Genomic DNA, 21,584 nt, shown 5'->3' with positions numbered 1-21,584 from the left:
TTCACAGAGACTTTATGGACTTCTGCCTTGTAGAATAATTCTTGGATGGGAGGAAGAAAAATAAATTTACTTTCTTGGTTCCCAATGCAATGTTTTCCTTCCATTAGACTTTAATGATAGTTAAACCATGGCTTTCAAGTTGTGTCATTAGGCCATTTTCTTTGATGAAAAGTCTGGATTTTTTCTAATTCCTAAAGTGATGGGAAGAGCTAACAATGCTGGGGTCTACTTTATTAGTCTGGTGCTTGGCTTCAAATCTTGCACTTTTGTACACAGGGGCTCACAGAAGGCTCATGCAAATAAATGGTCACTTGTTAGCTGCTACATTAGTCCTGAAATAGTGGCTGTATGTCTATAACTTGGATTCTCATTGCTACAGCTGAAAACAGCAGACTTGGGAGTGGGAAGGGAAGTGAAACAGGCTGGGAAGGTGGCAGTGCTGAATCTAAAAGAGACACATATAATATGCCTAATACATGTATCTAAATGTTAGAGTTACTGTATTTGTTATGTATTATTGAATAACAACTTACAAAACTGAATGTTTGTGGAGGGCATCAGGAACAATGCAGAGAAATTAGCTCCAGTGGCCGGTCCCTACACAGAAACAACAAAATATGGAGCTAAAAGTACCGGAGTTAACTTTGTCAGAACTCAGAAAAACAAAGATTCCAGCAACCAAGGGAATGTTTAATCTAGCAAAGGAAACTTAAAAATGGTAAGTAAGCTCTGTGGCATTTTTTTTAATTTTAATTTTTTTATGTTTATTCATTTTTGAAAGACAGAGAGAGAGAGAGAGAGAGAGAGAGCACAAGCAGGGGTAGGGCAGAGATAGAGGGGGACACAGAATCTGAAGCAGGCTCCAGGCTCTGACTGTCAGCACAGACCCTGATGTGGGGCTCGAACTCATGAATCATGTGATCATTACCTGAGTTGAAGTCGGATGCTCAACCTACTGAGCCACCCAGGCACCCCAGCCCTGTGGCATTTTTTATTTGTCCTGCTCTTCCTTCCTTCACAGCTTGATGGTGGTCTTGAAGCTGGAGCCTGGTCCCAGCAGAGCAGAACAAATCTCACCTACAAAGAATTTGTATTTGTATCTTCCAATCTGTCTGGGAGCTACTAAAGACTGACACAAGCCATTTATCTCTATTATAACTAACTTGGCACACACTTGGGGTGCAAACACAGTGAATCATTGCTGGAAAATCTTGTAAGACACACAACCCTCAGTTGCCAAAGGTAAAATATTATGTTTGAAGTATATAACAGCCTAAAGCCTTGAAGGAAAAACTGGGGAGAGAGTTTCTTTGGGAAATTAAGATATTAAAAACGTGTGTATTCTAGGGAATTTAGAGAGCCATGCCTTTGCCTAGAGCATGATGCAGACTCAGAGAAGACCCGAGAAGATCCTAGACTTTTACCCAGGCTGATGTCTAGGGATAGTAAAGCACAATGTGAAGTATAAGTCAGAGTTGTAAATGGCCTAGCTAAAGTGTTAAAGGAGTGCCCCAGTTACTGTCATATCCTTTCTTTTTTTCTTTTTGTTTCATTGTTGTCTCTTGTTCTCTCTTTCTCTCCTGGCATTCAAGGAAATCTTAGTCAAAATGTTAGCTAAATGTACAAAAAGGAACAGAGACTTCAGAGGCCACACAAAGAATATAGACATTCCAAAAATAGTTCAGAAAAGTCACTTAACAAACAGCTACAGCCCAAAACAAGCAAGGGGGGAGAAAAACTGAAGAAGGAGAAAAATGTGAATTTTAGAACAACAGTAAACTATTTGCATGCCCAGTTATGAGCAAAATATTATGGAATATGCAAAGGCACAACAAAATATGGCCCTTTCATAGAAGAAATCTATAAAACTGTCCCTGAGGAGGCACAGACATTGTTACTAGTCAGAGACATTTAATCCACTCTTTTCAATATACTCAAAGAGCTGAAGGAAACCACGGGCAAAGAGCTAAAGGTAAACAGGAGATAATGTACGAAGAAATAGAGAATATCAATAAAGAGAAAAACTGTGAAAAGAAACCAAACAAAAACTAGAGCAAAATAGTACAATTACTGAAGTGAAAAACTCCCTAAAGCAGTTAAACATTAGCAGATTGAAGCATGCAAAAAAGAATCAGTAAATGTGAAGAGAGGGCAGTTAGAATTATCCAGTCTGAAGAGTAGAAAGGAAAAAGAATGAAGAAAAGTTAAGATAGACTAGGGGACCGGTGGCACACCATCAAACAAACATCCCACCAGATGGATTACTAGGATCCTTCATGGAACATTCCCCAGAAAAGACCATTTTTAGGCAGCAAAATAAGTGTCAATACATTTTGCAACATTGAAATTATAAATAAGAATCTTCTATTGACCACAATGGAGTGAAGCTAAAAATCCATAACAAAATGAAAATTAATGAATGCGTGGAAAATTCATAAATCTGTGGAAGTTAAACAACCAAGTCAAAGAGTGTGTCAAGAAATCACAAGGGAAAGTACAAAACACTTAAAGATAAATGAAAATAAAACCACAACATAAAACAAAACAAAAAACCAAAAATAATCAGAGGCAGCAAAAGCTGTTTAAACAAAATTTTATGGCAGTAAATGCCTATATTAAAAAATAGCAATATCTAAAATCAATAACCTAAACTTGTACATTACAGAATGAGAAAAAGAAAAACTAAATCTAAAGCTATAAGAAGGAAGGAAATAATAAAGATTATAGTGGTAAAAACTGAAATAGATAATGCCAAAACAATTGAGAGAATGAACAAAACCAAATTTTGTTTCTTTAAAATGATCAACAAAAATTGATAAACTTCCAGGTAAACTGACGCATTAAAAAAAGATGTAGGGGCGCCTGGGTGGCGCAGTCGGTTAAGCGTCCGACTTCAGCCAGGTCACGATCTCGCGGTCCGTGAGTTCGAGCCCCGCGTCGGGCTCTGGGCTGATGGCTCAGAGCCTGGAGCCTGTTTCCGATTCTGTGTCTCCCTCTCTCTCTGCCCCTCCCCCGTTCATGCTCTGTCTCTCTCTGTCCCAAAAATAAATAAACGTTGAAAAAAAAATTAAAAAAAAAAAAGAGAAGATGTAGATGATTAAAATAGGAAAAAGAAATGAGGACATTACTTCCAAACTTACAGGATTAAAAGGATTCTAAGAGAACACTATTAAAAATTATATGGCAACAAATTAAATAACTTAGATAAAATTTAAAATTCCAAGAGTCATACAACTTACCAAAATTAACTGAAAAAGAAATACAAATATGAATAAACCTACTGCAAGAGATTGAATTAGTAATAATAACTCCCAATAAAAAGCAGTCTGAGATCAGGGGCACCTGGGTGGCTCAGTCGGTTGAGCATCCGACTTTGGCTCAGGTCATGATCTCCAGGTTTGTGGGTTTGAGCCCTGCATCTGGTTCTGTGCTGAAAGCTCAGAGCCTGGAGCCTGATTCGGATTCTATGTCTCCTCTTCTCTCTGTCCCTCCCACGCTCACGCCTTGGGTCTCTCTATCTCTCAATAATGAACGTTAAGGGGGGAAAAAAAACAAAAACAACAAAGACCAGCAGTCCAGGATCAGATGGCTTCCAATGTTAAAGTAGAATTAATAAAACTCTCAAAGTCTTCCAACAAAAGAGAAGAGGAAGGAACACTGCTTAACTCATTCTGTAAAGCCAATATTATTACCTACATCAAACCAAGGCAATACATTACAAGAAAGAAAAGTACAGATTAATATCCCTTATAAATACAGATGCAAAAATTCTTAACAAAATACTAGCAAACTTAGTCCAAAAGCACATTAAAAGGATTATACACTTTGATGTAATGCGATTTATCTTAGTAATGCAACGGTGGTTTAACATAAGAAAATCAATCATTGTAATATAGCGCTTAAGAGGATAAAGGGTAAAAAAACAAGCATGATCATCTCAATTGGCACAGAAAAACTTTGACGAAATCCACCGCCCTTCATGATAAAAATTAATAAAGAAAAAAACAAAACCACTCACAACAGAGAAACTGAATTTCCTTAACATGATAAAGGGCATTTATGAAAAACTCACAACTAACAATGTACTCAATAGAGAAAAAATAAAATCTTGTCCTTAAGATTAGTTAGAATACAAGGATGCCCACTTTCCCTGCTGTACTTAACATAATACTGGAAGTTCTAATCAGAGCAATCAGGCAACAAAAAGAAATTAAAGGCATCAGAATTAGAAAGGAAGAAATTCCCATATGGCTCAGCAATTCCACTCTGAGGTGTATACCCAAATAATTGGAAACAGGCGTTCAAATACAAAAGACAAAAAAAGAAAAAAAAAAAAAAAGAACAAAAAAAAGAACAACGTGGGTGACTCCTGCAGGCCAGGGCTCCGGCTGTTTCAGAGGGTGGTGCGAGGTGTTTCCTGGCAAGGCGGACAATGAACTTCTCCAGCCAGTAGGGTGCGCCCCGTAACTTCCGGTGTGAGTACGAGGAATAAATTCGAGTCCTGATGAAGCGGTAGGAGAGGCTGCTCTGGGAGGTGCAAACCTTGAGGGATTGCTCTGAGAACGGCGGAATCAGGCCCCAGGTGCTACAGAGCACCCACGCTTTGCAGAGAAAGCCATTTCCCAGGACTTCTGGGGTTCTACCGGCCAGCACCTGGGTGCTGCTGGTGCGACGCCTCCCAGACTTCTCTGTAAGTTTTCTGGCTCACATCACCCATCACGCAAACCCCAATGCTTTTGCGTACCTTGCCCCACCTCAGAGTCATAGTGTGGTGGAGCAATGCCTGAGAGGTTCCGGCCAGCTGTGGGGACGGCTCCAGCCTAAAAACGGCTGGAAAGGGACCCCTGGAAGGACCCCTGGAGGTTAGACTGCGGGCATGAACTGCGCATGCCTGGCTGCAAAGCCTTAGCGTTTCAGGACATCAAAGTTCCCTGGCAGCAAAACAGTTTCCTGCTTTAGCAACCCAAAGGCACCAACTCATTTTCCTCGGGTGCAGAAGTTTCTTCTGGCAGATTCGAGGTGTCTAAAATTCATCTCGTGAGAATATAGCTGCCTGTTCGTGGAGCCTTTCACGTGAAGAGCAGCCTCAGGACATTATTCTCTTTCCTATGCAGCGCACCTTTACCGCACTATTCACAGTAGCAAAAAGGTAGAAACAGCCTAAATGTCCATCAGTGGATGAAAGGATAAACCAGTTGTGGTATATGGAAATAATTGGAATATTATTGATGTTCTACCTGGAAACGTCTAGCATATTCTTTCATAAATAGTCCTTCCTGACCTCAAGTCCTGAATCTCCTCTCCATGAAAATCTATTTGTTGCCGTCTTCCCAAGATCTCGGTGGAGAAGAAAGATGGATCCTTTCTGGGAGACAGCCAAGTCTACTTTCTCATCCTTTCCCTGGTAAGTTTTCTTTTCCTTCAAGCTACGGTATCCAATACTACTTTATTTGGTGGGTGAAAAGCTTTTGCTAATTCTTTTCTCCAAAATACTTCCTTTTCTTCGAAATATTTTGACATGAATCGTTTTGCGTTCCTTGGTTACAAGAACTTTTTCAATTCGAAAGTCAAGGTGAGACTTGTGTTTTTCATATGTTTTATGACATTGCATTATTTCTGTGATTTGTTCAACATGTTAAGACCTAGTTGTTGCTTGAGAAGCATAAAAAGGGAGATTGTATTCGTTATGTATTACTATGTAACAAATTCCCACAAAATTTAGTTGGTTTATAATAATAACCCACACTTACTATTTCAAAATAACTTTGGATCAAGAATCCAGGCCCAGGTTAGGTGGTTTTTTTTTTTTTTTTTTTTTTTTTTGCTTCCATGCCTCTCATAAGATTATAATCAAGGAGTTGGCCAGCATTAGGGTGTCTGTCGAATGACTGGGAAATGATGTCCCTAAAGCTCACTTAAATAGTGGTTGATAGCATTTCGTCTAGTAAGAACAGTTTGACCAAAACTCTAGTTCTTTTCTGGCTATTGCCACATGGGCCTCCCTCACCTTTGTTTTTTTGTTTTTTTTTTTTTGTTTGTTTTGCATCACAGCTAGTAAGATGTAGTCACAATTTATGTAGCCTAATCCTATAATGACATTTCATCACTTTTGCCATATTCTATTTGTTAGAATCAATTCACTACTCTAGCCCACCCTCAAAGGGAGGGAATTTCACAAGGTTTGCACACCAGGGTGTGGATGTCATTGGGGGCCATCTTGGAGTTTGTCTGCCACAGTGACTAAAGAGGCTTCATTAAAAAATATGTATATGTATATATTTTTACTAAAATACATATTTTAAAGGTGGGAGGATATGGTAGGTAGAATAACGGCTCCCCGAAGATTTCCACATCTTAATTCCTGGAACCTGTGAACATATCACATGGTAAGGGAGAATTAAGGCTGCAGATGGAATTACAGTGGCTAACTCAACTGAAATTCAGATAGGGAAATTATCATAGATTATCCAGATGGGGCAAATGTAATCCCAAAAGTCCTTAAAATATGGAAAACGGAAACAGAGGGACAGTGTCAGAGTGGTGCAGCGTTAAAAAGACTCACTTAGCCCTTGCTGTGTTTGAAGGTGGAATGGGGCCCAAGCTTAGGAATGTGTACAACCTTTAGAAGCTGCAAAAGACCAGGGAAGGTTTTTTTCCTCCCCAACCTTGAGAAGGAATGCAGTCCTTCAAACAAACAAACCCCTTGATTTTAGTCCAATGAGATCCATTTCAGAATTCTGACTTCCAGAACTGTAAGATAAATTTGTGCAGTTTTAAGGCACCATTGGGTGGCAATTGGTTAAGACAGCAATGATAAATTAATACAGAGCTATTTTGCCATTTTACTAAAGAGGGAAAAGCAAATAAATGGATAATAAAGCAATATAGACAGGTATAGAGATTTGTGATTAGGAAAGAATATATTTGTCTATGTGAATGTGTATGTGTGTGACTGATACGAGTGATTATTGGATAAGTTTAGACAGAAAATACTATAGTCAAAATAAAGTTTGTGTTTTTGAAAAAAAATCTTAAACCCTCCTATATACAAAGTATAAACCATAGGACCTAATATTGCATCTTTAAGCTTAAGGATTAATATTTGATTTTAGTTTTTTGTTTTGTTTTGTTTTTGAGAAATGTTAGAAATTATATTTGTTAGGTAATGCAAAATAATACCTTTGATAAAAGATTGGGTCTCATAACCTAATTTCAGTAGGTATGTATGTTATAAATCACTGCTTCAGTCACTCAGGGATACTTTTCACCTAAATGTAGTTATTGTGTTAATGACTTTTAGTACCAACTCAGAAATAAAACTACTTTTTAGTACATTTTTAATTTTCTAGATTTTGTTAAGTTTTATTTACTATTACTATTACCATCTCCATTTAGCTGCAAAGACTTGTAATTGTTACATTCAAATGTGATACAATGTCTTATACTTGTTTTAAGAAGAATGTCACCTGTTATTAATAGCAAGTAATAGCTGACAGCATATATTACACATTGGGGATTAGATTTGATTTACAAAGCTCAAGAACTGCAAAGAAAATGTGTGGATTTATAGCATCTGGGTATTTGGCTATGTTTCTAAATTTATATGATACTCCAAGGGAACTTTTTTCCTTGTATAAAACACACATGAAATTTTTCAGAAAAGTTCTAGTACTCTCAGATTGTAAACAACACTCCCTCAAGGTATTGTAAAAGTAAATTATGAGCGGCCACAATTAAGAATACAATGAAACAATTTTATTGAAATTAAATTTATTGGAGAACATTTATATGATACTGCACAGAATGACAAAAGTTCTATCGTTTCTACATAATAATGATCTTTTTATGTTATGAATTGCCAAATTTTTAACTCATGAATGTACAAAGTTTTCTAAAACCATAATTGTGTTGTCATTACTCATGCTTCCCTTCTGCTTTGAGTTCCATAGGATTTTTATATAGAGAATCACAAAATCTCAGACTCTGACAGAATCTTAATGATCATTGAGACCAATATACTAATTTTCCAATTATAAAACCAAATCTTAGGTATTATGAAAGTTACACAAATTTACACAGTACTATTAGAGTCGAATATATAACACAGCTCTTAACTCCTCTTCCATTTTGTATACCACGTTTTCAAAGCACTGACCTATCTTGGGCCATTGATGAGGATCTAGGCTCACTAACAGAGAATACTATCTGTAGAAAAAAAAAAATTGCAAAGCAACTTTATTTTTAATGCAATCCCAGTACAGGAGGGGGAGAAAAAAACCTCACCTAGTAAAGACTTAAAGAAACCTACTGAAAAGTCAGGTTGTGTCTGGGTTTGCTTGGGATGATCTTGATTTGTTCCCATGATCCCAGGCTTAATATTAGGATCTCTTACTTTCTCAGTGAAGTAGGCTGCAAAGCCATTGGCTATGCGTTGGGGTAGAGTTGTGATGAATAAAGGAGAAAGGGTAACATAGTGTTTATATGTAATAAGAAAGTGAGCTTCCTGAAGGCACAGAGTAAGAGCAGCAGGCAGTGTTAGTCATTTGAGGTACATTATCATTTATTTAAAAATTAAACCAGTGAGGGGCACCTGGGTGACTCAGTCGGTTGAGTGACCAACTTCGGCTCAGGTCATGATCTCACGGATTGTGATTTTGAGCCCCACGTCAGGCTCTGTGCTGACATCTCAGAGCCTGGAGCCTGCTTCAGATTCTGTGTCTCCCTCTCTCTCTGCCCCCCCCTCACTCATGCTCTGTCTCTGTCTCAGAAATAAATAAACATTAAAAAAAATTAAAAAATAATTAAACCAGTGAGACTGATTTTTTTTTTTAAGAGGGTAGTTGACTTCACCTGTGATGGGGATACACCAATTAAGAGTGGTGGTACTGAGTGGGACTAGTTTGCTGAGAATGTTTTTGCAATAGTCTGAGTATAATAAACCATGGAATCAAATCTGGGAAGAAGAAAAAAATGTCGAGGTCAGTACAATGGAAAATTTGGATGATTTTTTAGTAAGTGGGAGGGATAGGAGGTGGTGGCCCAAGTGAGTCATAAATAGTGAAGTTACCTGTGATGACAAAGGGGTGACTAAAGGAATTATATATGTGAATCATGAGTTTAAGTGTGGAGCACAAGATGTTACTGAAGGAGGTGTGGCTAAGGGAAGTTTCTGAGAGGAGTTTTGGAAGCACTAGTGAGGAACAGAGAAAACATCTGGTCCACCTCACCAAACCTCCTCTTTCTGGCCCTGATAATTGATAACAGCAAAATCCTCTTCCTTTTGATAGTGCTGCAGCCCAGTGGTCTCAGAAGCAGCTGTTAATAAAGGCCAGAAAGTAGAGAGAAAATTCAGAGAAGAGGTTAACGATCGAGCAGAGTTTGCTGCTAACAGATGTGGGGTTCCTGATGGCAGAGAGAAATGTAGGAGTTGATTAGCAGATTCTAAGTCACGATTATGATGTAGAATAATTCTGCAATGATACAAAACTCAGCAAAACAGGATATTCCCCATGTAGAATTCAAAAGTTATAATGTCAAACATTAAACATCAAGAAATTTATTCATAGGAAAGACTCGTTGGCTCTCAAAAGTATCCAGTGTGATTTTAGTTTGTTTTCTAGCTAAAAGACAGATTAAAATCAGTAAATTGACGGGGGGAGGGAGAAGCAGGAATATAAACATAGGCTAAATAAGCAATAAAATGAAATAGCTAGTAAACTAGAGATGGGGGGAAATAAATCAGGACTATATGAGAGAGGGAAGGAAGGAAGAAGGGACAAGGGAAGGAAACAAAGTACTAAAAATAATGTTTATTGCAAATTGGTGTGCAGGTTAGAAGCCCTCTTTACACTTGTTCACAGTACCTAGGGATAGTATTATACTCTTGTAGCTTGATATTCTATCACTTTGTTTCTTCATAACCATCTTAGGACCTTCAATGTACTATATTTAACAATTTTTTTTTTTTAATTAAAAGCAACCTTTATTCATTTCTGAGAGACAGAGAAAGAATGCAAGTGGGAGAGGGGCAGAGAGAGAGAGAGGGAGACTCAGAATCCAAAGCAGGCTCCAGTCTCTGAGCTGTCAGCACAGAGCCCAATGCAGGCTCAAACCCATGGACCATGAGATCATGCCCTGAGCTGGTCAGACGCTTAACCGACCGAGTCACCCAGGCACCCTACACAAAGTTTTTAGTAGCTATCCAAATTGCCAGGATCCATCCTGCACAGGAACAAGAAATTCCATTGAGTGATGGAAATGTTCTGTATCTTGACTAGGTTCCTATTGTATGTATTAAACAATATACTTTAATCTGTGAATATTATGGCACGTGATTTATAAGTCAGTTCAGCTGATGAAAAGTACTTATGCCTAAATGCTAGCCCAAGAGCTTCTGATTTAATTGGCTCTGAGTACCACCTGGGCATCAGGTGGCCTGAAACCTCTCTAGGTGATTCTGATTTGAATGTGATTCTCTCTTTGGCAGACAGCTACCTACCTGCTTTGTTCTCCTGAGGCCTTTTCTCTGTGTGTGTATACACTTGGTATCTCTTCCTCTTATAAAGACATGAGTCCTATTGGATTACAGCCTTAAATTTAATTACTTCTTGAAGGACCCTGTCTCCAAATACAGTCACATTAGGGATTAGGGCTTCGTGCATGTGAATTTTTTGCAGGAAAATATTCAGTCCACAATATGTTCCTTCTGTATTGGTAAATAGAATAACCTATGAAATATTCTTTTTAAATTTTTTTAATGTTTATTTTTGAGAGAGAGACAGAGACAGAGACAGAGAGACAGAGCACAAGTGGGGGAGGGGCAGAGAAAGAGGGAGACACAGAATCCGAAGCAGGCTCCAGGCTCTGAGCTGTCAGCACAGAGCCCGACGCGGGGCTCGAACTCACGGACCGCGAGATCATGACCTGAGCCGAAGTCGGATGCTTAACCGACTGAGCCACCCAGGCACCCCCTGAAATATTCTTATTAATAAACTGAATCTGAATATAATCAAGAATTTATAGTTAATTTCAGATGTATGGAAAACACAGGTGTGTTAGCTCAGGCTGTTGTAACAAAATACCAATGACTGGATGGCTTGAAAAACAAACTGCTTTCTCACAATTCTGGAGGCTACTAGTCAGGCATGAGGATGCCAGCATACCTGGTTATGGTAAGGAAGGACCTTCATCTTGGTTTGCAAACAGCCACCTTCCTGTGTCCTCACTTGGCAGATAGCACTATGCTCTGGTTTTACAAGGCCAATAATCCAAATGAGCTCCACCCTCATAAACTCATCTGAACTCAATTACCTCCCAAAGGTCCCACCTCCAAATACCATCAGATTAGGGGTTAGGGCTCCAGTGTATGAATTTTGAGGTCATAAATGTTCAGTCATAACTAAGAAGGACTAGATATAAACTATATGCAAAGAATCACACAGCTGATTCCAGAGGAAAGTGCAAGCTTACTTAATGTGAAAGAACAAGATTATTTAATGTGAAAGAAGAATTACACAGTACAAGTTAAATGCGAAGGGAGACTTTATTCAAGACTATTGCAATAGGGGGAGAGAGAGATGGAACTCAGCTCTGCTGAAATAAGAGAGTTTCCAGCCTTAAACTGAGCTAGTGAGAAGTACTGGAGAATGTAATCAGGGAAGTTGGTTAGTGTGATTAGGCCATAATTGTAGCTAATTGGTGCTTAATTGACTGCTTCCCTCCCACTGAGACTAGGAGATAGGGGCATTATCTTCCCTGATAATTACATTTCAAAGGAATGGCTGTCAGGTTTTTAGAAAGGTATTATTGGGTTGTAGACCTGGCAAGAGACAGAGATTTATATCTCAAAGAGGTAGAGACAAAATTGGCAAGAGCAGGTTTTCTAAAGTAAATTCTCTAAGGAAAGGGAGGTCAGAGGTATATACTCAGGAAGAAACCTGTTTAAAGTTTTGTCAAGCTGAGGGGAAGGTTAAGACCTTAGTCAAGCACAACTAACTCTTGATTCTTCAGGAGTCAATGACATAAAAAAAAAAAAAAAAGAACTTCTGAGTTTAAAGGAGATTTAAGAAATATGACACTGAATTTAAAACTTTGACATTTTACTTTATTTTCAAGTTTATTTATTTTGAGAGCACAAGCAGGGGGGTGGGCAGAGAGAGAGTGCAAGAGAAAATCCCAAGCAAGCTCCTCACTGTCAGCTCTGAGACTGATGTGGGGGTTGATCTCACAAACCATGAGGTCATGACCTGAGCTGAAATCAAGAGTAGGATGCACCCCTAAACTTGGACATTTTAATAGAGACTATGATGGGGGTATACCAATTATACTCCCATGAATATATCAACTTGAAAAAGACATTTTTGAGTCAATCCATGGTATTTTATCATGTCCTGGGTGTTATATGAAATCTGTGTTTGTATAAACTTTATGACTTTTAGAGATATATCCTGTAATATATACAGGGATGTAATCACAAGATGTCAATAATATGCTTTAATATACATCCAAATAAAAGAAGACCCTCTCTTCTTCTCTCTTTCAGTTTCTTCCCTCCCTCCCTTCCATTCTTCTCCTTCTGAGGGTACCTGGGAATAACAATTCGCATACCTAGATGAGCTCTTGACCTTGGTTTCTAAATACCTTGAGAAGTTATAGTTTCTAAGACCAAAGCAAGGAAAGAATAATTTAAACCTGGAATAACTTGTTTTGTGAGAAAATTAAGGAATTGCTCATAAAATAGTGGAGAGATTAAAAAATATATATGGGTATTTATTTTGAGAGAGAGACAGAGGGTGAGCACAGGAGAGGCAGAGAGAGAGGAAGACACAGAATCCCAAGGAGGCCCCAGGCCCCAAGCTATCAGCACAGAGCCTGACATGGGCTCAGCCCCACAAACCCTGAGATCATGACTTGAGCCAAAGTCAGATGCTCAACTGATTGGCCCACCCAGGCTCCCCTGGAGACATTTTAAAAGATCACAGAAGTCAGCTTCTGGGAGCTTCAGTCTATCAAACTGAGGTCAATTTGAGTGTAAAAATACTATTAGTAAATTTTTTTTTTTTTTTACCTATTGAATAAAATAGAAATATAGGGATTTCTAGAATAGAAATACTGATATTAGTAAGATAAAATAATAAATTTATTATAAGTTTATTTATAATCATATAAATATATAATATGTATACTTATATATGAATGTAAATATATATTTATACTTCATAAAATAAAATAATAAATAGAGAAGAGTAAAATCTCTTCCTTGCTATAGAATACAAACTAGTAAATGTAAAATAACAGATTAAATTAGAAAATCACACTTGAGGGGTGCCTAGGTGGCTCAGTTGGTTAAGTGTCCAACTCTGGATGTCATCTCAGATCATGATCTCACAGTTTGTGAATTCGAGCATGGTGTCTACTTGGGATATTATCTCTCTCTTAAGGTAAATAAATACAATTTAAGAAAAAAGAAAATCACACTTGCCAACCACCATATAAATGACTAAATCATTCAAGAAATATCAATGGATGCTAAAACTGGCATTGGGTTAGGGGAGGATGAAAAATGAGATTTTACATGGTCTCAACATATCCTGCTACAAAACACTTATTAATTATAGTGGCAGTGGGTTGGGGAAACAAGTCCCTTTACAACTGGAGAAACATGGCAGACACTATCATAAGTAAACCAAGTTAATAGTACCAGTAATGGGTGTCATGTGCTAATTTTTGTGATAATTTGGCCAACAATGCGTAACCTGAGCCTAATCAATGGTGGTACTCCATAAATACACATAGATATGTTACCAAATTATTGTTTTGTGCTAAAAATTTTGTGATCATGAAAGCCAAAAAAGAGCCAAGGAGGTATTTCAGATTGTGGGAAACTAGAAAGACATATGAAGTGAGTGCACATTGTGATTCTGACTTGGATTCTTTTGCTACAAAACAAAAACAGTATTGGGACAATTGGAAGGTCTCTAGTTGATGGGTATATGGAAGTTACTTGTATTATTCTTGCAACTGTTTATTGAGTGTGTTTGTGTATATGAATATATTTAAACAGTGTAATTGATATAGAAGTGTAAAGAATTTCAATGAGTTTTGAAAATGGTCATTCTGGAATGCTATATTTTCTATATCCTAGATTTGAAACTTTGATCATTTATGTCATGTAGAAAAAATTAAGAAAATAATACATTCTTAAAATATGTGATATAAATTTCAAGCACACGCAAAGGTAGAGAGAATTTAAAATTAACTCCTACATTTTTTTCTTCCATTTCCTTTAATTACAGACAAGAAGTCAAAAATGGCAAATTTATTCCATTTCTTTCAAAGCTACTAGTTCATTTATTTACATTTTGAAACACTTTCAGAATTACAGAAAATTGTAAGAATTAAAGAGAAAGAAAGAACATGTGGTTTATACTCGAAACACAAACAGCAGACTCTTGAGAACTAAGTTTCTCTGTAATGGTGTGTTACAGCAAGCCCTACTCTTATATTACTAGGTTGCTGTGTATGTTATATTGTGCTAAGTGGAATTTTCCAACCTGTGATAGTTTCTGCATAACTTTACATTAAGAATAACTTTGGCACATTGCTAGAGCTTCTTCAGCTGTAAAATCTGATACCTAGCCTTTTGTGAGTAACTCCTAGACATGGCCTATTTTAAGTTCATTCAGCACGCCCCTGGAAATGGAATGGTAATTCTATATTACATTTTAGGATGGTGTCTCATCTCACCTATTACCTCAAAAAGTCAGACTTGAACTGTTTAGAAAATTAAGAGTTGAAAGCAGATTCTATTATAGTAACAATTATCACATAGTACATATTAAGGTGAGTACTGAATAATTTGATTTTGAACTGTTGTTCTTGCATTTGGTAAAGTGCTTTGAGTACTGCCTTATTTTGTTTTAAATAAACCACCTTTGTACATATATAACTAATCGGTTAAACTTTCAGAACCAGATATTTTTCCTGAATAAAGATGTAGGGTAGTTAGTGCCTGTAACAAATCCAAATTATACAGTCTAACGGTTTTTATTGTGTTTTTTCATTAAATGCAAACCTGTTGTTTGTTTTACTACACTATTTTTATAGTGAGTCTAATTTAGTACTACCCAGTGCAAGCCAGGAACCAACAAACCTTTGAAGACTCCCATTCCCTCCGTATCTAATCAGTTAGATACTGAAGCCTGCCAATACTGTTATTTCGGTATCTCTGTAATATGATTACATCTTTACATCCCATAAAATATTCAATGGCTCTCCATAATTTAGAGAATAAACACCAAGTTTTTTTAAATGGTGGTACAAGGCCCTTCAAGGTCTGCACCCACCACATTCTTCCAGTTGTAACCCTTGTAACAAACACTGGCTGATTTTTAGATGCTCTGGGTCTTTTGTGCTGGTGGCCCTGCTTCTTATACTAGGAATCAGGACTTGTCTCAACTCCCTTCCTTCCATGTTTACCCTTTATCCTGTGAAGTGCCTGTTCATCAACCAAAATACAGCTTAGGCCTCTCCTCCTTTGCTAGTCTTACTTGGCTACCCATTAAATATGACTAGATTTCCTTTGTAAATCTGTCTCTATTTTTAAAAAATGTTTTAAGTGAACGAGGGTCAGAGAGAGAGGGAAAGAGAATCCCAAGCAGGCTCCTTGCTGTCAGCACAGAGCCCTACCTGAGGCTTGATCTCACGAACCATGAGATCATGACCTGAGTCGAAATCAAGAGTCAGATAGCCATCCAGCCACCTGAGTTAAGCTCTAACAATTGTCTTGCAGTATTAGAATTATGTTTTTACATTCTTTCTGCCTAATTAAATGTCTAAGCTCTCTGAGGACAGATACTCCTTCCAATTTCTTTGTGTCTGTAGGAACAAAGAGGGTACTTTATGCAATCTCTATACTGAGAAAAAAATGATTGCATTGATTTAGAAAATGGTTATTATAATAATGAAGGGGATAAAGAATAAAAGTATTTGAAGCCTATTAAAATAGAACTTGGAAAGAATGGAGGTTGAAAAAAACTCATTTGGTTCCATAGACACTTCTTAAGTATAATTTTATTTAATTTTTAATTGAAGTAAACTTGGTATGACATTATTTTCAGGTATATAGCATAATTTGATATTTGCATTGAATACAAAGTGATCACAATAAGTCTTGTTACCATCTGTTACCATACAATTGACTCCTCTCACCTTCTCTCCTAGGCCACCCCCACCCTCTTCCCATCTGATAACCACCAATCTTTTCTCTGTATCTGTAATTTTTGTTTGCTTTGGTTTAGATTTCACATGTATGTGAAATCATATGGCAGTTGTTTTTCCCTGCCTGACTTATTTAGTATAATACCTTTAGGGTCCGTCCATGTGATTGCAGATGACAAAATTTTCTTCTTTTTTATGGCTGAGTACTATTCCCTGGTATGTTTATGCTATGTCAACATTCCTCCATTTATGCATGCAAATTATTTCCATATCTTGGCTAATGTAAATAATGCTGCAATGAACGTGGGGGTGCATTACTTTTTTTAGTTTGTTTTCGTTTTCTTTGAATAAATGCCCAGAAGTAGGATTGCTGGATCATATGGTAGTTCTGTTTTTAATTTATTTTGAGGAATCTCCATCATGTTTTCAATAGTGGCTGAGCCAGTTTATGTTGCCACCAACAGTATATGAGTGTTCCCTTTTCTCTACATCCTTGCCAACACATGTTATTTCTTGACTTTTGATAATAGCCATTCTGACAGATGTGAAATTATATCTCATTGTTTTGATTTGCATTTCCCTGATGGTGAGTGATGTTGAGCATCTTTTCATGTGGCTGTTGGCCATCTGTATGTGTTCTTGGGAAAAAAATGTCAGATCCTGTGCCTGGTTTTTTTTTTTTTTAATTTTTTTTTTCAACGTTTATTTATTTTTGGGACAGAGAGAGACAGAGCATGAACGGGGGAGGGGCAGAGAGAGAGGGAGACACAGAATCGGAAACAGGCTCCAGGCTCTGAGCCATCAGCCCAGAGCCTGACGCGGGGCTCGAACTCACGGACCGCGAGATCGTGACCTGGCTGAAGTCGGACGCCCAACCGACTGCGCCACCCAGGCGCCCCTGTGCCTGGTTTTTAATTGGATTGTTTGTTTTGTTTTTGAATTGTATGAGTTCTTCATATAGTTTGGATATCAGCCCCTTATTGGATATATGATATGATATTGGATAATGGCTATATGGATATTATATCTTCTCCCATTCAGAAGGTTGTCTTTTAATTTTGTTGATGCTTTCCTTAGCTGTGCAGAAACTTTTTAGTGTGATAGAGACCAATATGTTTATTTTTGTTTTCATTGTCATTGCCTTCAGAGTCAGATCCAAAAGAAATAATGCCAAGTGTGGTGCCACGGAGCTTGCTGTTTATGTTTTCTTCTCATTTTCTGGTATCTGGTCTTACATTCAAATCTTTAATCCATTTTGAATTCATTTTTGTGTATGATGTAAAATAGTGGCTCAGTTTCATTCTCTTGTACATGACTGACTGGTTTTCCCAGCACCATTTATTGAAGAGACTGTCCTTTCCTCATTGTATAGACTTGTGTCTTTTGTTGTAAATTAATTGACCACATATATATATATATATATATACGCACACACATATATGTATGTTTATTTCTGGGCTCTCCATTCTCTTCTATTGATTTGTATGTTGTTTTTATGCCAGTCCATACTGTTTTGATTACTGTGGCATTGCAATGTAGTAAAATCAGGGAGCATAATATACCTCTAGCTTTGTTCTCTTTTTCAAGATTACTTTGGCTATTCTGGGTCTCTGTGGTTCCATACAAATTTTAGAATTTTTGGATTGTTCTCATTTTGATAAATGCCATTGGAGTTTTTATAGGGATTGCATTAAATTTGTAGGTTGCGTTGAGGAATATGGACATCTTAACTATTCTTCCAATTCATGAGCATGGAATATCTTTCCATATATTTGTTTCTTCTTCATTTTATTTCATCTTTGTCTAATAGTTTTCACTGTAAAGGTCTTTCACATTTTTGGTTAAATTTATTCCTAGATATTCTTTTGATGCAATTATAACTGGGATTGTATTCTTAATTCTCTTTCTGGTAGTTTGTTATTAGTGTTTAGAAACACTATGAATTTCTGTATATTGATTTTGTGTCCTGAAACTTTACTGAATTCATTTATTGGTTCTAAGACTTTTTTTGATGGAGTCTTTAGGGTTTTATACATATAGAATCATGTCATCTGCAAATAATTACTGCTTTACTTCTTTGTTTCCTATTTGGATTTTATTTATTTATTTGTTTGTTTGCCTAATTACTATGGCTAGGATTTCAATACTGTGTTGAACAAAAGTGGTAAGTGTGGGCATTTTTGTGTTGTTTCTCAGCTTAGAAGAAAAGCTTTTCACTATTGAGCATGTTGTTTGCTATGGGTTTGTCATATTGGCCTTTATTATGTTGAGGTATGTTTCTCCTATACCCACTTTGTTGAAAGTTTTCTCATAAATGGCTGTTGAATTTTGTCAGGTGCTTTTTTGCATCTATTAAGATAGGCATGGGACTTTTATTTTTTATTTTGTTAATGTGGCATATCAAGTTGACTGATTTTATGGATGTCAAACCATTCTTGCATCCCTAAAATAAATCTTTTTTGATCATGGTGTAGGGTTCTTTTAATGTATTGTTGGATTTAGTTTGCTAATATTTTGTTGAGGATTTTTACATTTATATTCACTAGGGACATTGGCCTGTAATTTTTTTCTTGTGGTATCCTTGTTTGGTTTTGGTATCTGGGTAATGATGGCTTCATAAAATAAGCTTGGAAGTGTTCCCTCCTCCTTAATTTTTTTGGAAGAATTTGAGAAAGATAAAATATTAATTTTTCTTTCAATGTTTGGTAGAACTCACCAGTGAAGTCGTTTGATCCTGGACTTTTGTTCATTGGGAGGTTGTTGATTTGGGGTAGTTTTAATTTCAATGCCCAGATCTTCAGATTTATTATTATTTTTTTTAAGAATTAAAAAAAATTAGCACCAATGGAATTTGAATATTGAAAAATTTTTATCATAAGATGTTTCAGTTGACCCTCAGTTCTATGGGAATATAATAAAACCTGTGTTCTCTAGTATCATAGTATGATACAAAAGGATAGTTTTGAACTATTAAATATCCATTCAGACTTACCTCCTTTTGAATCATCTCTTATCATAATCTTTTTCCTGTTCAAAAATTACCAGTATCAGTAGTTAATAAATATTGAGGAATCACTCTGCTCTTAGGGATTACAATTATCTCAGTTCATTTAATCCTCAGACTGTCCATATGGAATAGATACTGTCTTTATTCCCATTTGCAGTATGAGGAAATCATAAAGTAGGGTATGAATTATACTTCCCAAGGTCACACAGTTGATAAGAAGTGCTATGCCATTTTAACTAGGCAGTCCAACTCCAGAGTTCTTACCTTCAAGCCCTAAAACTTTAAAATATTGCTGGGGTTCCTGGGTGGTTCATTCGGTTAAGCATCTGACTCTTAATTTTAGCTCAGGTCATGATCTCACAGTGGTGAGGTCGAGCCCTACCTACATTAGGCTCTGTGCTGAGCATGGACCCTGCTTAGTATTCTCTTTCTCCCTCTTCTTCTGCCCCTCTCTGCTTGCACATGCACACATGCAGGCTCTCAAGAAAAAAAAAAAATGTTGCCTATATATGCTTGTGTCTTAAGGAAACAATATATAAATCAACTTTTAACTTTTTAAAAAATTTATTTTATTTTTTAAATGTTTGTAATTTTCAGGAGAGACGGAGAAAGAGAGAACATGAGTAGGGGGGAGGGCAGAGAGAGAGAGGGAGACAGAGAATCCCAAGCAGGCTCCACGCTGTCAGTGAAGAGTCCAGTATAGGGCTTGAACCCATGAACTGTAAGATTGTGACTTGAGCTGAAATCAAGAGTCAGATGCTTAACCAACTGAGCTACCCAGGCACCCCAAATCAACTCTTAACTTTATTACTTACTAATTACTTTAATACTTACTTTATTTTATGCTTATAATTTTATCAATAATAAAATCTCAATCTAAGTGTATAAGGAACGAGTTGTTAGATTTTCTGATTCAACCCTTATTGATGGAAAGGGTTCCAAAAACTTGACTAAATGATGGACTCATGGAAGCAAGATTTGATTTACCTGCTAGTTATCAGAGGATGTCTAAAGTGCATCATGCTATTTTATGATATTTCACAATTTAACAAGCTTTTCTTGTAATAAATGGGTGAGCAAATAAAATGAGATGATGATAGATGATTTCAGTTACAGAATGTTTGGTCAACTCAGGTTTTGTGGATATGATTGAGATTATTTATAACATATAGCTTTTAAGTCAGATGTTATCACTTTAGGAATAGGAGACTGAAAGTTGTATACAATTTCCTCTCTCCAAGGTTTATCATTTGATGGATTTAATGTCTTTGCCTTTATATTGTCTTACTGTTGCCCTACACAGATCCCAGATTCAAAACAAACAGCTAAAGCAATGAAAAATACGTATTTCTTAATCAGGAGCTGAAAAATAGACTTTAGAGTACTATATTGACCAATATAGACTGCAGTAACTCCTAAATATCAATATTTTAGAAACACCAAAGTTTATTTCTTTTCCACACTCTGTAGATGTCTATCTACTTCTTGTTAAATGTTTCCTGCCTGCAAGTACTACATATCACTGTCACTCATGTTTTATTCAGCAGAGTATGTTATACCTTATCAAGGTAACTGTAACGTTCCAGTGTGCTCAGAAATAGATTGGAGAGTGGAACTTAGGTATTGGCAAACAGTGGTAGTATCTAGCATAAGTACCAAGATGGTAGGGAAAGCCATGTTGTAGGTTGTTCCTATTATCTCTCTTCTACAACTTTTGGTATTTCTGTAGTTTTGTTTTTTTAACATATTTTTGCTTTTGTTTTCTTTCTAAAATATGTATTGTTGCTAATAATATTTCTTTCTCAAATATGTTATTGCATCATCCTGTTGCAGATCTGTTTTTTTCTCTCCTATTTTTGGACTTCTCCGTACTTATTGAAGACCTACGAGAAGCCCAGGAGTGTCACATTTATTTGTAAAAGATAGAGGATTCTATTGTACTTAATATTTTTAACGGATTGTTTGCAGCTCAAAATGAATTGAAATTTATTTAATTAAAATAGTTTAATATCAATTATTTTCTGTTAATTATGGCTTAGAAGGACAAGATGTTAGAGACTATATAATCAGCTAAACATGTCAAGCAATATAGAAAGGATGATATCATCAGGACTATACAAGAGCTCTGACAGTGGGAAGAAGCAAATATAAGATCAAAAGATGAGAGCAAGAGATTAAATTTCCTGCTGGATTCAAATTTTGAGATTAAGAAATAAGAAAAAGAAATCAGGACATGTCAAACTGTATCCAAAACATCTGAGTAATTATAAGGAAATACCTCGAACTATTATCATCTTCCTCTTAATAGTCTCTTTGGAACTTGAGACCTTGAGGCTTTTTTTCTTTGTAAAACTTTCAT

General features: G+C 36.6%; 1 long non-coding RNA gene across 1 annotated transcript; it reads left to right on the top strand.

Annotated features, from left to right (window-relative positions):
- Positions 1–1,099: 1,099 nt before the first annotated feature.
- Positions 1,100–16,706, top strand: LOC123591589. The gene is made up of 3 exons (XR_006709487.1): positions 1,100–1,110; positions 12,141–12,144; positions 16,584–16,706. It is a non-coding gene; the product is annotated as an uncharacterized LOC123591589 (long non-coding RNA).
- The last annotated feature ends 4,878 nt before the right edge of the window (positions 16,707–21,584 follow it).

This window comes from Leopardus geoffroyi, chromosome A1 (genome assembly GCF_018350155.1).
Source record: "Leopardus geoffroyi isolate Oge1 chromosome A1, O.geoffroyi_Oge1_pat1.0, whole genome shotgun sequence".
Lineage (NCBI taxonomy): Eukaryota > Metazoa > Chordata > Mammalia > Carnivora > Felidae > Leopardus > Leopardus geoffroyi.
Note: the sequence above shows the minus strand (reverse complement) of the source record. Positions and strands in the feature narration are given on the sequence as shown.